Consider the following 17,286-nt stretch of genomic DNA (forward strand, 5'->3'; position numbering starts at 1 on the left):
ACACTAAAATGAGCTGCTGAGACCACATAAGGCATCGCACTTTGGAATAAACATGCCGATATTCTCATATAAAAAAGTAGAACAAATATTCTTTGTTTCGGCCCCTGAAGACTTGCTCAGATTTGCGATATGTGCATTTTTGGCCAGACACCTTGAAGGGACTGGCAACTAATTTTTAGGGCACCTATTTTCTTTAGCGCAACGGAAACCTAACTGGTCAGAGTGTTTAGTCACGGATTGGTAACGCGGAAAACGCCGTGAAACATTTTTAATCAGAATTTTTCTATCTGCGGCGAATATGAAGTAGTATACACACTTGACAACACAACGCATGATGAAAACAGTGAGCGCGAGAGCGGTTCGTGTTCAAGCGCGGCGGTTTACCGCGCATGCGTGCACTCCGCGCGCATGCGCCGCGCGACATAGGCCACGGGCGGCCGCGAAGGCAGCGCCGCTTCTCACCGTGCAACTCTCTTTACCTTGTAGGCAGCACAGAAAATAGCAGGGATAGATAATAGTATACATACTCTAACTTTGAGGACAAATTATGGCGTGCATGACATCATCAGACTACGTGACTACGTACAGGAAAGTGACCGACTTCATAATCCAGCTTCAAGGCTCTTCCACTAGGCTGCGCGACATACCGGTTTTTGTTACTTTCAAGCACAATTTAAAAATATAAATCCTACTCACAACGCGGAAAGGATGCTGGAATCTGTCACTGTATTTCACATTTTCATTTCTACCATGATCTAATCACACGTTCTACCCAGTTGTCGGTCCCTTTAAAGAGGCTGTAGTCGCAAATGTAATTTTTTTGCATAAATGAGTTTATTCAATCTTAATTTCACCTGGATTCCCATGGTTCTCCCAAATACAATCAGGCGTTTCCTAGCTGGACCAACTGTGGAGAAATAAATCTTCAGAAGTGCCAAACCACGCTCCTTTCAGTTTGTGAGCTACGGAAAGGACGCCTTAAGTAAGCCGAATGAAGAGTGATAATTCTATATTTATCGCGGAGAACGTTAAACTTGACGTGGTCCATTGGGCGATTAAGCTGCTAAGTGCGTTAGTGATCGACCACTAGTTTTTCTGACGTTCGCCAGTTCTGCTCGGGCAATCCCTTAGCCCACAAGAATTCAGTGACGAGATCTGTTGTCAGCATCGGAATGCTTTGTAATAACAGTCACACATGTTTCCATAGCAATAAATTTGGTACTTGTGAGTATCTTGAGGGCACGACTTTCATTTATGTGATTTCTTCGCATGCATTGCAGAGTACGAGAGCGGCTCCCCGTCTTCAAGTGCTTCACCTAACATCAACATTAATTTGTAAGTGGATTTCTACTTATTTGCATGTTTGTATATGCAAACTTATGTCTATGACAGAGTTCATAAACTTTGCTAGTAAATAACATGCCATAATGCGAAGTTTTTGGATTGAAAACATGACTGCAAACATGACGTTGCTTTTTCGCTTAAATTTTCGCGAGCTTCGTATAGATGTCAACATGTACACAGTGGATGTGCAAAAGACGTAGGACCCCGTTTCACTGGCGATACCCAATCAACCAACAGAGTAGGTCCTTCCTGTCGCCATAGTAAGAGTATTTCTCTCATCTAAACAATTTTTGCCACTTACCAAACGGCACCCACATCGTGTGAAATATATACAGAAATGTCCTCTGAGCGCTGCCAACCATTTCAATGGTAACAGTAACTAAACAAGGAAGATAGAAACAAGGGCGCTATATTTATTTCGATGGTTACAAGAAAAAAAAAGACGGGATCATGTTTTAACGCACAAATTCGGCAAAACAGATATCAGAAGTAAAGATTCGCGTGATAACACAAAACGCAGTGGTTTGTTATTGGGGGCACAGGCTGGCAGCCTCATGGAAAAACGCCGCTCCAATACTGACACCAGTGTTAGTCGCGAACTGTACTAAAGTATGGAAATTCATACAACGAAATGCCAGGATTGTAGCATCGTAGAGACACTCGTATTAAAAACGGATTATAATATTATTATGCACAAGACTCAAGATAACAATGGCTTTCGAGTGTTGTTAGAAAAGGAGCTGGAAAGATATTGATAAACCCAGAATCTTTACAGATGATATTCTATTAGACATATACGTAGTGCTGTGTTGGGCAGTTACACGAATAATCTCTCAGTTTCGTGAATTGTGGCCCGAAATTTACAGGGTCAAAAAACGTCGCCTGCATTCATACAGCAGTTTTCCTCAGTCTACTATACTACGGTTCATTTATTTGGTAGAGATTCAAAACGCCAATGCTAAGTGCCCGAGATGGTGGCATTTAAACGCATTAGTTAAATTCTTTACATTCATGTGTGGAGCCATCATATAGCCATAGAACCTTGAATGAGGAATAAAGGCGGAAAGATATATTGAGTGCAGGTGGCGGTGAGGCGAGACCCCGACATCGCCACGTGGGAGACCTAAGGCGAAAGCTCTGCAAGACTATGAATAAAGTTGTTACCAACCAAATATGTTCAGTGTTCTAGAAGGTACTAGAGGCAATGAAATCCTACTAAAACAAATAAGCTAGGTAAAAATTTGCCGCCGCTAGTTTCGAAGCAGATTCCAACAATTATCAAGAAACTAAGATGGACCATATGCTTACTGAGATTGGGGAAAGAAGATGTTAATAATGCTAAACTGGCGAGACAAGCAAGAACACCCACAGCAAGAACACTGAACTTCAAAGAATAAATAATAAGTTAGCCGCGGTAAAGGTGTCTGACGATTTCTCACTGGATATACTTGAGAACACAAAGCTGTTTTGGTATTCCGCTACGGACGATAGGCGTCACGTTGAGATCAAGCTTGTTCGTGAACGTTGTACATTGATGATTCTGTTTAAGCATATGGGGCATGCAGTCGAATCCTGGAGCCAGAGTCAACGCTGTTACGAGCAGCGCTCCACCCCGCACTAACTTACATCTGGAGATGGATATCACGCTTCTAAATGTGAATGCTCGAAGTGTGCTATACAAGATTTGAACTGGAAAGACTGACACTAATACATGAGCCCGACCTGCTTGCATCAAGAGAAAGTTGGCTGCAGCACGATAATATTATTGAGGACGTATGTTCTATAGTCCGATGCATCATTGAAAAAACGCAGGGGCATTTGCACCTCAAAGGTGGATGAATACCAGCCTGCACAAATGTGCGCGAAGTCTAGACAGACGCCATGAGCCAGATGGCTGGTGACCCTACAGTTAAAGAACATTCCTACAGTAGCGGAGCAAATCGGCTGTCGGCCACCCTTGCCTTCTTAAGTGGTATTCTACGCGTGATTGGAGCTTTCTACCCAAAGAAGTAATCGACTGCTCTTCCGCTTTCACTGCTGCACTTGTAAATATGAAATTACATCGTGACCGTATCCCCAATGATCTAGCAACGTGCCATGAAAGTGTTGCACCTATCTGTTGCTTTTCACCATTTTTTTAGTTGTGTTCTTTTTATACCGTGAATTAAGTTGACATGTCTAATGCATTTTACAGATACTCTTCTTTTTCTCTTAACATTGCTAAGTGTTGAGCAACGCATTGTGTAAAGGGTCACCGCATGTATTGATGTATCGAATGCTTGCCGTCTGAAATCGTTTAGCCGTATTCAATGGCATACTTGACGCACCAATTGCATTTTTGCTGTTCTACATGTTTGTATGTGTGTTCTTTTGTTTTTCAAGTGTATTTGTTTTGTACCGAATACAACCCACGCCTGATTAAGGCTTGGAGTTCGGGCTGGTGGTACTCAACAAATAAATAAATCAGTAAAGAAATAAATACAATGTACTTAGAACTAAAACAGCAACGAGATGTGGAGTTGTAGCATCATTTATTAGGAGACTATTGAAATATGTGCTCCTATCCTGCATTGATAAGAGGGAAGACATGTGGTGAGAATTAGTTAAGATGGAGACTGCCGTAATTGTAGCTGTTAGCAACAGAGTCTGGGGAAGCTGCAGAACTCGCTCAACTTGATGATTATTAGGGGCGAAGCTCCTTAAGGCGGCACCCGTTCGTCCCTCGTAGTCGTAGTAGTGCGTAACCAGTCGTAACGCTAGCACCAGATCTTGACCTCCAAGGTGGTGCCGGTGGGAGATTTTTCCTGTGCGTTGCTGAACAATAAAAAATTCGCAGCGTGCGCGTTAACTAAAAGCCGAATTCTTCTGTCTCTCATTCCCCATTAGCAGCCATTGGCATGTTCCAGTAGGAAACGTTAATAGAAGTAGAAGTGTAAGTTTTAGCTAAAAGCCGACTTCTTCTGTCTCTCATTCCCATTAGCAGCCATTGTTTACCTCCAAGGTAGTGCCTGGTGAGATTACTCCTGTGCGTGATTAAACAATAAAAATTTTGTTCAAAACGCCGTTGATTGATGAAATAAACCAGCGAAAGACGCCAGATGTTTTCTAAAAGCAAAACGAAAAGACGCCAGATGTTTCTAAAGCAAAACGAAAAGACGCCAGCTGCTTAACGAAAGACGCCAGATGTTTTCTAAAGCAATGGTTTTCTAAACAACGAAAATTCACAGCGTACATGTAAAATTAAAGTGAGCTGCAAGTCGTCATAACTCATCGAACCTTTAGTATAAACGCGCCCGATCTCACGTCGGTGATGATGTACTGGGCAGAATTCACGGAAGATTCACGGTTTACCGATGAACCTCCGCAGCTTCGCCCACTCATCATCATTCACTCCGTGGATATGCTGTGATTTTTTTTTATCACAAGATACTAGCGCTAGGCTTCTTAACTGGAGAAATTAATCTGCCTGGGGCCGATCGGCATCATTTCCCTGCAGGAATTAGGGAGACACGTGCCGGTAAAGATATAGTAGAAATAGTGATTAAGCATGATCTCAGTCCACTATTCACTCAACCACCACGAATACAAAGCCAATCCCGAGCGGTGACAATTTGTTATTCTTATCACAAAGAACGTTTTCCTTGTAAATTGATGTAGCATATCACCGGTTGGTCATAGCTGCAATAAATATTAAGGATGCCCGTTCACAGAAAAACTCAAAAGTTTACGTGCACGATTTCAATATTGCTGCAAAACCGAAATGGGTATATACATGCCTACCTTACGGTTCTAGAAGGCTGACGACGTGGGATTATTGGTGCATTTCGATTGACACCTCAATCCTCGACCGCTTTTAATAGGATTTCGATGTCACGCCTGATACAAACACTGTATATATGATATGTTTTACTGCACTATACAATCTTAATGAAAACCAGCGGATAAGGAAGCCGAGTTCCCTGCCGGCGGCAAGTTGTCATTTCGTCCACTTTACTTCTTTCACATCTGTATCATTCAAGACATCTACAGCACACTTAATACAGTACGAATAACGTCGCCCATACCTTCCTTGGCTTCAATATCTGCTGGTTTTCACTAAGGTTCTGTGAAAAAAAGAAACGAGTCCCCACAATTCCCGTCTTGCATTCATTCATAGCAAGGGTCTCGTTCCGGCAGACTTGTTTTCTTCAGATAGTATGCGAGGGCTAATTAGTTAAGGGATCACGTGCTACGTGACGCCAACTGGGAAAGGGTGTTCCACACTTGCCGCCATGGCTACGAGCAGCACTGGCTAACACTCACAGGGTTTGCATGCGCATAAATACCGGATAAAATGAAAGAGTGGACGACCAACACTGTAGCTCAGTTGGTAAGAGCGTCAGCCGCGTTATTATCTGCTGGGCGAGCTGCTGGTTTGCTTCTTGCTCTGAGCGGTAGCGAGAGCACGAGTTCTGACAGTAGTAGCAGCAGCGATGACGACGAACCGTACGTGCTCTACGAAATGATGTTTAAAGAAATGTTCCCTGGCCCACTGTGCGCACGCCCGAAGATCATCGGCTACGTCGAAGAAGAGATTTCCATGTGCTCGTCCATATTTGCCATCGCAACACAAGAAAACGGCACGCCTGCTTTACGCCACTGCGGGGTCGAAATGCGCGCTTTGCAGCGGCGACCCATGGAAACGCACAGAGCGGAAGCAGAAATATTTCCCAGAGCCAGTTTACGTGACGTATGCATAAACAACTTCCGGAGCGACCTCACGCGGAGCATTCACGTGTTCCACTGGCAGATTTGTCTTGATGCAATCCGAGTGCTCGCTCCAGGATTTCGGCGGCCGCTCTGGATCTCCCAGTGGAATTCGCCATAAGCGGAGCCTGAAGGTGCGTCCACTCGGTCGGTGTGGCCGTCGTTTTGCAGCCAAGCTGACCGCGTCTCGGCAAGACGCGCTCGTCAAAAAAAAATCACAGCATATCCACGGAGTGAATTATGATGAGTGGGCGAAGCCGCGGAGGTTCATCGGTAAACCGTGAATCTTCCGTGAATTCTGCCCAGTACATCATCACCGACGTGAGATCGGGCGCGTTTATACTAAAGGTTCGATGAGGGTTATGACGACTTGCAGCTCACTTTAATTTTACATGTACGCTGTGAATTTTCATTGTTTAATCACGCACAGGAGAAATCGCACACACGCACTACCTTGAAGGTCAAAATCCAGTGCCTACATATACGGGGTGGTCAGCGAACGGTTGTGCAGCGCGAGCGGTCGGTTTTTTTTTTCAATCAAGACGCTGCCGCGACGCTGCCTGCGTCGGCGCCGCTGCGCCGCGAGGCAAGATAGGGGGGGCATAAGCGAGCTGAGCATAAGCGATGCTCAGCTAAATGCATTTACATACGGCGCATCATCCTTAGAAACCATCTTCACGTTAAACATGCAGTCCCCTGCAGCAACGATGGCGTTGCTCTCTAGCGGCCTATTACTGCAGCAAGTCCGTCAGGCAGGGGCGCGATTCTCGATGTATTCACATCGTGGACTATCCACATCGGCCTCCACTGATTGGATAAAGCACGGCCAACAGCGCGCCCCCTGTTTCCGTTCCTTTTTCCGCAACGTCATTTAACGTCAAGAAGCGTTCACAACTCTCGACAAGAATGAGAGGGACGGAATGCGTCTCTCGGCAACATAGAGTTTCTTACAATAATGCTCGGCAACGAATGCGGCCCCCAGAGATCCGTTTTCGGACGCACATCTCGGAAGACGTGCATAAACTCTAATCACGTTAGCCCTTGAGTTAGGTTTAAAGCGGCCGCCCGCCTTACGCACCTGGAAGGTCGCTACGCATCCCCTGCATCGTTCTCAAGCTTCTGAACACGTTCCTATGCAAGTTCAGACTCGTGAAGTTTAAGTGTCCTGTTACTGTACATTTCGTCCACTTTCTTTCTCTTTACGCTGGGAATGTGCTGGCGGGTCCGGTGCGTCGACGTGGTGAAGAGCGCCATGACGTCACGGCTCGTCCCTTTTTCGAGTAACTGAATGCGCTCCGCCGAAGTGGACATATCCTAGGTGGATACGTCGACAATAGCTCCCCAGGCTCGTTACGTACACAGGCGTCCACTGTTAAAGGGAACATGGGAGCGTGTGGCGGCAGCTCGGCGCCACCGCCGGCTGCAACGAGATGCATGCAGACGCAGTGAGCACCGTGCCCAATGCTCTTTCGTCGCGTCAACGGTTCGCTTCGCGACGATTCGCAGCGCGGAAGCAGACGGCAGCAGGCGACGAGAGAGCGCGACTCACAGCGCGCACTGCGCCTGCGCGAAACTCGTTGCAACCGGCGGCCGGCGGTGGCGCCGAGCTGCCGCCACACGCTCCGATGTTCCCTTTAACAGTGGACCCCTGCGTACACCTTTCCAATTTTTTAAGCTGAACGCGCGAGCGTCGACCGCCGAATCGATAAGCGCCGGATATGACGGAGCACAGCGGCGACGTGAGGGGGAATACGCGCATGCGCTAATGAACGCAGCTTTCGTCTGCCAGACGGTTATGCGAAACGGACCCAACCCCACCTACTCTTTTGTCCTGTTTTTCGCTCGCAGTAGCAAATAGCTTCCTTGCCTCAGGAAAGTGCTGCGTGAACCACAGGAAAACGAAAGAAAGAGTGCAGATACGCACGTGGTATAATCAGCGGGTGTATATCTCATCCCATCCTTCTCAAGCGCGACGACGTGACCTTTTCTTTGTAACTTGATGGCAGTGTTCAGAAAAGAGAAAAAGAATGATGATAACGGTGCTCAAAAGAAGCGGGGCTGTTGTCCGGTTCCCACAACAGCTTAGCAGAAGACAGCTGTTCAGGAGTGCTCATCACGCACCGCTGCGTGCCGTTAAGGTGCGTCCTCACCACTGATTTCCACTACTGAGTGGTCCTCACTAGCTGGAAAACGCGCGCGACACGCCGCATGCTCAAGTGATGCCATCACGAGCGGCAGGAATCACGAAAGGTGACACCAACGCACGGCAAACGCTAGAATGGGTGCGAGACCCATTTCTCTAGGCACGTTGCAAACTTGAGCACCAATCAGAAGCGAATCGGGCAGTTGCGGCGCCACCTGTCCGCACGCAAAGAACTGTAATGCATGGCCTCTGAGACTGGACAGTGACATGCACGACATAAAATCTCAGAGGCCATGCCCAGCCAATAGGTCGTTTTCCAGACACCGACAAACCACGTTGGCCATACTTTACTGCAAGGTTGTACTTTACGCTTAGGCCTGCGGCGCCCACGATGCGGTAAAGCTCTAATTTTAGTCAGTGCAAGTACACGAGCGATGTCCAGTATGAATGATCAACTCAAAGAGCACCCAAGGATACCCGCTATGAGAAGCAAGGAACAAATATTTATTCATGAACAGGGCATGGGCAATTACACAATTTAACTGAGTAAGAATGCGCGATAATACAAACACAACACCAGAATATGCCAGAAAGTTGAATAAACGGACATCACAGAAAACAAGACAAGTACGTACGTGTTATTGAAATATTACTCCACTCTTCATCCTCACCGCGTGAGCATTAGACGAGCTCTGCCTACGCAATTATTGTTCGCGCAGCACACACACGACTAGTGCTGATCGCTGGCGCATCAAAAACATGGTTGATCTCTCCGTCATAGGAATCGGTATAACACGAAAGCAAAACCTGTCCTTACAGAAGTACTTGAATGTTTACTCTACATTGATATAAAAGCGCTTGCGTAATGTCTATAGCTATGGCACCGTTTAACGTGGACGTACCCACGTCGACGCTTGGTGGCACATCTCTATCCCAGCGACTAACGTTCATGATGAATGATTAAACCTTTGTGGTAGCTGTAGTAGCAGTGAGAGCGTGATCAGAAAACGCGGTGTGACAGCCAGAAGAGCTCCGCTGGTCGGACGCTGGCCGGGCAAGATGGAAACCAACACGCCTCGTGGCTCCCCTCTAGCCCGGCCGCGATTTCTCTCGGGGCGAGCGTAAGCGGGCAACGCACTGTTACAGCCAAGTGAGGCAGGTGAGTGTCACCGAGCTATTTTGAATATGAGTGGATGCTATGTGCGAGGCCGAGGCTACGGCTAAGCTCGCCACCTCACGACATGTTATGGCGTTGACAATCTTGCGCTTCTCCTATTGGAAACGCGCCGAATGGGACGGACGCGTAGCAAAGGCGCGTTGCCGGAGTTAATCGCGGAGGCCACGATAATGATGCATTACTTCACTTTACCGCTCCCAGACAACGACACCACCCCGCCGAACGAGAGCACTGTGAGAGGAAAGTGTGAGATATAAAAGGCGTGTTTGTAAAGCCTTCTGAATGTGCAACGGTGGCGCAGTGGATAGCGGGCCCAGCATTTGCTCTTGTGGACCTCTTGAAGAGGTCGTGGGTTCGACTACCGACACGTAACTTTTTCTTCTTTGTCATCTGATCCCTCGCATTTTTACGTCATTTCCGTGACTGAAATACGTCCCTGAAACAAGACTAGCGCTGAAAACGTCAGCGCTAGTCCTGTTTCGTCTGTCTCGTCCTTGTAGTTTTCGCGCTGTATTTTACTGTGAACCTCACTGAAGTATTGGTGCACCCCGGCATAAAATACTTTCGTGTTAAAAGCAGTAACGAAAAGTTTTATGGGGACCAGTCTAAATGAAGTCGTTTGCGCAGGGGAGCCGACGTGGTGTCGCTTGGATTGTCTCGCTTGTTTCGCTAGACGATCGTTGGGCTCGATGTTGCATACAGCAGTACTCGCTACTTATGTCGCTCCGTTTTTATTGCGATAGCAATTATATGGACAGTCTCGGCTTATTTTTGCCGTCGCCGCCGCAGCCGTCATGCACCGTATATGTATATGTCTATATATATATATATATATACATATATATATACATATATATATATATATATATATATATATATATATATATATATATATATATATATATATATATATATATATATATATATATATATATATGCCAGTCAGGCTGTTAATGTTTTTTTCTTCAAATAGCTACATGTTAAATAAAATATCGTTACTGTGGAGGCATTTTTCCTTTGATATTCGATTCGATATTCGAAGGCTATATATATGAATATATATATATGAATATATATATATGAATATATATATATATATATATATATATATATATATATATATATATATATATATATATATATATATATATATATATATATATTGCGCGATGTTGCCTCCTTCCTACTACACCGATTCATACTGCGTCACGGTCCACCCCAAGAGCTTCTCAGCGATCGAGGCCGTGTCTTCTTATCGGAAGTCGTGGAAGCCATTCTGAAAGAGTGCCATGCTGTTCACCGCAAAACTACTGCTTACCACCCGCAGACGAATGGCCTAACCGAACGCTTTAACCGCACGCTCGGCGACATGCTGTCAATGTACGTCGCCGCCGATCACACCAATTGGGATGCCATTCTGCCCTTCGTCACCTACGCCTATAACACCGCCCCTCAGAGCACTACTGGTTTTTCACCGTTCTTCTTACTGTACGGAAGGCACCCGTCACACACCATCGACACGATACTTCCATACAAGCCGGATTCATCTGAGTGTGCGCCTATTTCTGACACAGCCAGGCTCGCTGAAGAGTGTCGCGAGCTTGCCAAGACATTTACGACGCAGGAACAAGAGCTGCAGAAGAGCATTCGCGATGGCACCACCACTTCTGAACCCACGTTCCTTCCTGGAGCGCTCGTATGGCTCTCGGTCCCTACCACTGCAAGTGGCCTTTCTTCAAAACTGCTGCCGAAATACGAAGGCCCATACCGGGTCGTCGAGCGCACATCCCCGGTCAACTACTTGATCGAACCCATCGAACCAGCTTCGGACATGCGCCGTCGAGGGCGCGACATTGTCAACGTGGAGCGCCTCAAGGCCTACTATGACCCACTCATAGTGACGAGCTGTTAGGTCGCCGGACGGCTCCCTTTTGGTACCCGGGGTAATTGTAGAGAAGCCTTGGGACATGGTAATGGGTTGCCCTCTCCAGCGCCTTCTAGTGGGTCGTCCTCTTTGGTTGCTTGAAGAAAGAACGCCGCTCGCGCAGGGAGTTCGTGCCTTGCCGTGACTGTCGCCATTACTCATTGTCGTTGAGTGCTGTCTATTAAACACCTTAACAATATATATATATATATATATATATATATATATATATATATATATATATATATATATATATATATATATATATATATATATATATATATATATATATATCTTAGGGGTGTGCGAATATCAATTTTTTCGAATACGAATTGAATACGAATATCCACCTTCGAATATCGAATATCAAAGGAAAAATGCCTCCACAGTAACGATATTTTATTTAACATGTGGCTATTTGAAGAAAAAAAACATTAACAGCCTGATTGGCAACACAACATACACAGCTATCTCCAGAACACAATGTCCAGGCTAACACAATGCACATCACAACACAAGCAAATATCACGGCACAATGAAAGTAATGACTAGATGTTATCATAAAGAAATATGAGCTGCTCCACATGATCAGGCAGCAGGCGCTCCCTTGTAACAGAGACAACCCCCCCCCCTGCCACTGAAAAGGCACGCTCGCTTGGAACAGAAGTGGCTGGTATAGGGAGTTACATGGGGCTTTGCCAGAGTGGGGTATCTGAAGGTGCCTACAGTCCGCCACCAGTCCCGTGGGTCACTGTCTTTCTTCAGAAGTGGTCCCGCATAGTGAACGAGTGGTAGTGCGGCACGTTACGGCCGCATAATATTGAAAATGTACGGTTACATGATCGCCAACAGCGCTGCACGTCGGAGCTAGATGCACCAGCAATAAATCATACGTATTGGGGCGCTCGTCGCAGGCAGATATCGTGCCTCCGTGTACTTACGATGTTTATCGCTCCTCTCGGCAACGTTTTTAGCGATACGAACGCAGCAGAAATGTGGGAGACGAGTTCTTTTATGCATGATAATCGAATCGCATATTCGAATTTTTCGAATATTCGGAGTTATCGAATAATCGAAATTTTTCGAATACACGAATTTCGAATCGAATACAAATATTTCGAATGTAATACTCGACGAATATTCGAAACTTTCGAATATTCGCACACCCCTAATATATATCAAAGCCACAAAGAAAAATAATTCAGAAAAACTTTCTGACGCGCGTAATCGTGCGGGCGACCTCCCGCTTTCCAGCGCGCGGCGTTAGACGATTAGGCCACGAAAAGCCCCGTCTTTCAGCTTTTCGTGGCCTAAAGCCCCGTCTTTCAGCAATAGCGCCCCTTTTCATTTCTTTCACGAATCACTCTCTCTCTCTCTCTCTTTCAGCCTGCTAACGGCGAGCTATTTATATACACCACTTACATCAGTATGCTTTCTGAGTTACCACTTAGATGGCGCGATGTCCGCGCGTGGCGCGCTTTAAAGATCCTGGCCCCGTTCCTGCGAACGTGGTCGCCTTCGTGCGCTTATCTCGAGAAAAGAAGGGGGCAGCTGGCAGGGGAGCGGGGGGTTGTATGTCTTGTGCTTTCCCCGCGATGTCTGCGCTGAAATAACAGAGCGTACGAAGGTCGCTTCGACGCTGCAGCGGCTGCGATTGCGAAAAGGGCGCGCTGTTCAAACGGAAATAAGTAACGACTGGGACAGTTAGTTCGCGCTCGTCCTGTGTGTACCTGTTCGTTCGTTTCGTGCGTCCTGCTTTATGTTTGAGCAATGCGCTTCCAGTGTCGAGCTGTGACGCGTGATAGTTCGCGCTCGTACTGTGTGCGTTCGTTTCGTGCGCCCTTTGGGCTCGAGCGACGCGCTGGCAATTTCGACCTGCTTTCCGTTCTTCGCCTTACATTCCAATTTATTGCTATCGCATTCATTGCTTCGCCGTTGCGGCAAAACTGTGACTTTTTGCCGAGAACCGCGACAGCGCACCCCACGCCTTGATGGTCTGAGCCTCAACTGCCGAGGCATTACATTACAATAAAGTGGAGTTGGGCGAAAAATAAATGAAATTTAAATTAACAAAAAATATATATATGCCCTGCCTGCACCACCTAAGTATTGCAGGCCAAAATCGATAAACTAGATTAAAAAAACAAAATGTACTACAATTTCCATTTTTAAAAAATCGGCAGATCCCACGCACCGTGGGAATAAAGGTTATGCGAAGCATGCGCGGGACGGTCACTGTGGCGTAATTTTTCACATTGAGCGAAACGTTACGGAATGACGCTTGAGAAATGTGGAAGTGGTATACGCGCACTCATATTTTGAAGAGTCGTATATGTATTATATAACCAGTTGCTTACAGTTGCGTAACGATGCCAACAGCAACATGGGTGTTACCAGCACCAGACGCGGTAAGCTGACATCTAGTGCTTATATTCTTCAATACAGGAAAGCGCGAATCAGAACCGGACAAAGAAGGAACACAGATGCACAGAACAGGCGTTACGTGCAGTTAAGCTTCAGTCAGGAAAGTTTCTCTAGATATATGGTACGCAGCCGAGTGGCAACGCGCAAGCGCACTGCACGTACGTTACAGTCACAGTTGCAGTTTTATGTTTATACTTCTCCGTTATGACGCACGCACGTTTCACGAACCTGTATGTGTAAAGAGGTTCTTGACAGTTCTTGAACACGGACATCATTACCGTGATCAGTGAGCCCCAGCAGCTGAACCGCACTTGTTATCGGATCCGTTCGTGATTGCGGCTACGAGGCGTCTAAGTGTAGTGAAGTGATAGCAATCCTGGATGCCTCTTACGACGATATGATCTACGAAGCGTCCTGTCCTGGACGTAGCAGCGAGGTCTTTTATTCCCCTGTCCACATCCAAGGCGTCTTTCACGCAGATAAGGAACGGGCGTTGTTGGGTCTTGATAAGTCAATGTTGAAGTCGCCGGTAATGATGAGAGGCCTGGTTCTATCGGCAGATTTATTGTAGGGAAGCATTAATCCCGGTTTCTTTGTAATCCACGTGGTCCACGTTGCGGACCTTGTGGACGAGTGGATGGTAGTTAATCGTCTTCCAGTGGTGTTCTGTCTTCAGCTCCGTCACTTTCCTTGCGTCCGCCGCTGTGGTGTAGCGGTTACGGTGCTCGGCTGCTGACCCGAAGGTCGCAAGTTCGATCCCGGCCGCGGCGGTCGCATTTCGATGGAGGCAAAATGCTAGACGCCCGTATACTGTGACATCTCGTGGAAGTTAAAGAATACCAGATCGTTAAAATTAGCGGATCCCTTTGCTATGGCATCTCTCATAATCATATCGTGGTTTTGGGGGATAAAACCCCAACAATTATTATTATTATCGCTTTCCCTGCGTGTCAGTGTGTGTGTTCGCCGTTACTGTGTTGGTTGAGACTGTATCGCCTGTGGCACATACCCGCATAACATGAACTCTGATATGCGGGTATGTGCCACACGTGACTGAGAGAAAGGGTTTCATGACGTACGCAATAGGTATTTTGTGTTATTCATGTCGTGACCAGTGAATCGTGGTCGTCATACACTGATCCCTTGGTATGCCAATTTTGGTATATTACAATTTATGGAGACGACCAGGAGAGCGCCCAGACGTAGGCGGCTAGATAGATAGATAGATAGGTACGTAGATAGAAACGGCCAAACTGCCTGAGGTTCGCTAAGAAATGCTTCGCATTTAATAAAAAATAAAGAAGTTTGACTCCACCACCTAGCGAAACACCTCCAAGGGAAATGTTCTCTACGTTACATACTACGGTTTCTCTTCATCTTGACTTACAACTGTTTTTATACAATGGATCTCCGATGAGCTCATCTTGACTAACAAGTCTTCCCTTCTTTTTCTTAAATTCTTCTTTTTCTTAAATTCTTCTTTTTCAATAAATTCAGTTGTTAGATGCGCTTCGTCTGTGTTGTCCATGTTTTTTCTTATCCTCAACTTTGCAGCGCTAAAATATTTTTCTGCAGTATGTTCCAATTAGCCCCCACCCAAGCTCTTCTGTACCCGCAAAGCCTACACTAATTATCACGCGATGCATGTTCAGATGATGAGTTCTCACTAAACTTGGCGCTCAACTTGTGATATGCGGCAACAAAACATCGTTTCACTCTGTCGCAATATGACGGTGCGCTTTGAATTTGCCGTGTTCTGGTCTATAGGCGCGCGAGACCGGCGGATAGGGCGAGCGCCAGCAAGTGACGACGCTCAGTGCAGGAGCGGGCGCCTGAGCCGCGCTCTAAAAGGAAAATCACTGCGTAAAGCTAAACACTTAACAGAACGTTCACTGCACACAACGAAAACACTTGCAACACCACACTGAATCCGAGTCCAGGTAAACTCACTACTGCAGTTAGGCGTGGAGAGAGATTGGTTAGAAAAAGAAGAAACTAAAGGACGCTGTTTTCTGCCTCCTGTGGCACGGCTCAGTGCCTTTAGGGATGGGGAAGTAAAGATGGTGGGAAGAATAATAATATCTGGGGTTTAACGTCCCAAAACCACGATATGATTATGAGAGACGCCGTAGTGGAGGGCTCCAGAAATTTCGACCACCTGGGATTCTTTAACGTGCACCTAAATCTAAGTACACGGGCCTCAGACATTTTCGCCTCCATCGAAAATGCAGCCGCCGCGGCCGGGATTCGATCCCGCGAGCTTCGAGTCAGCAGTCGAGCGCCATAACCACTAGACCACCGTGGCGGGGCGGCGAGAGCACCAAGTTAAGGTGTTCCTCTATAAGGGCGGCGAGGTCCGCAGGAGCCGCAAACTCGAGGAAGGCTCGCAGGGCTGGTATCTTGGACCGTGCATGCGAGAAAGAGGAAGTCCTCCACAGTTGTCGCAGGGAGACCGAGCACGCGATAGCGGCGCACCATCTCGCATGGTTCACCGGCCAGAGCACGGCACTAGCAAATGATATGCTCCAGCGTTCCTTCGTCACCGCATCTGCGGCACGCAGGCAACGAGGACATGCGTGCCGCAGGCCAGGCGCTGCCGCTCCGCAGGCGAAGCAGCAGCCACCGCTCGCGTCTCTCCGGGCCGGTCTCCGGTAGGGGTGGCGGTGGTTTGCCGCTTGCCACTTGCTTACCAGGGTGGGCCGTTGGTAGCAGCTGCCGCCGTCGTTGCCGGGAGTAGGTCCGACAGGGCTACCGCCGTGGTGACTGGAGCGTTGCCGTGGTGTGCTGCCTTTGCGGCGGCGTCGGCCTCCTCGTCCCCAGCTTTCCCAACGTGCGATGTAAGCCAGTGGAGGGACAGACGCACCCCGCTAGCTCTGATGGCTGTTAGCTTGGCGTGCAGCAGCGCCACGGTGATACCGGCCGTGGATGGGTGGCGGGAGCTGTGAAAGAATGGGTGTTTTAGGGGCGTAGCTCCTCTTAGTCTAACCTTGTCACGTCTCCGTTGTCCGGCGTAAACGGATCTCCCGTATGATGCAATAGATGGCGCTGTCTCATTGAAGTACATACAAACTGCAGTTCAGGGACGATATTCTAGATGGCGCTGTACACAATCTGTGTCGTGATCACCATTTCTCGTCTCATTTCCTAGATGGCGTTGGTCCAATAGAATTGTGTGCAATATGGCGCTTGTGTGAATCGACACTAGATGGCGCTAGAAGTGCCGCTGCTCTCCGATTGGCTGCTGCGCGGGCTGCGCGGGGATGCGCGAGGAGCGAGCGCCTCTCTCATTCTCCTGGATCGTCGCCGTACGTGTCGGATCGTTGGCGGAGCATGGACGATGCGCAGCGGCGGGCGCTCGCTTGGCGGCAGCCAGGCGGATCCCATGACGGTGCGCGCCAAGGACGCCGCTGCGAAACGAGCTCAACGAGAAGCGAATCCCGAGACCATGATTGCTTCAGGAGCTCCGCCCAAGCTCTTCGTCATTCACCCGTGGATATGCTGTAATTCTTTTCACTCTCATCAAATCGT

General features: G+C 47.5%; 1 protein-coding gene across 1 annotated transcript in view; it reads left to right on the top strand.

Annotated features, from left to right (window-relative positions):
* Positions 1–1,285: 1,285 nt before the first annotated feature.
* The window catches only part of LOC119384076 (prothoracicostatic peptides), a 221,574-nt gene continuing 205,573 nt past the window's right edge, over positions 1,286–17,286 (top strand). The window contains exon 1 of the mRNA XM_049412758.1: positions 1,286–1,335. The gene's annotated coding sequence lies outside the window, so the exon portion shown is untranslated. The remainder of the gene's footprint in view (positions 1,336–17,286) is intronic.

This window comes from Rhipicephalus sanguineus, chromosome 2, assembly GCF_013339695.2.
Source record: "Rhipicephalus sanguineus isolate Rsan-2018 chromosome 2, BIME_Rsan_1.4, whole genome shotgun sequence".
In the NCBI taxonomy this organism is placed as follows: Eukaryota; Metazoa; Arthropoda; class Arachnida; order Ixodida; family Ixodidae; genus Rhipicephalus; species Rhipicephalus sanguineus.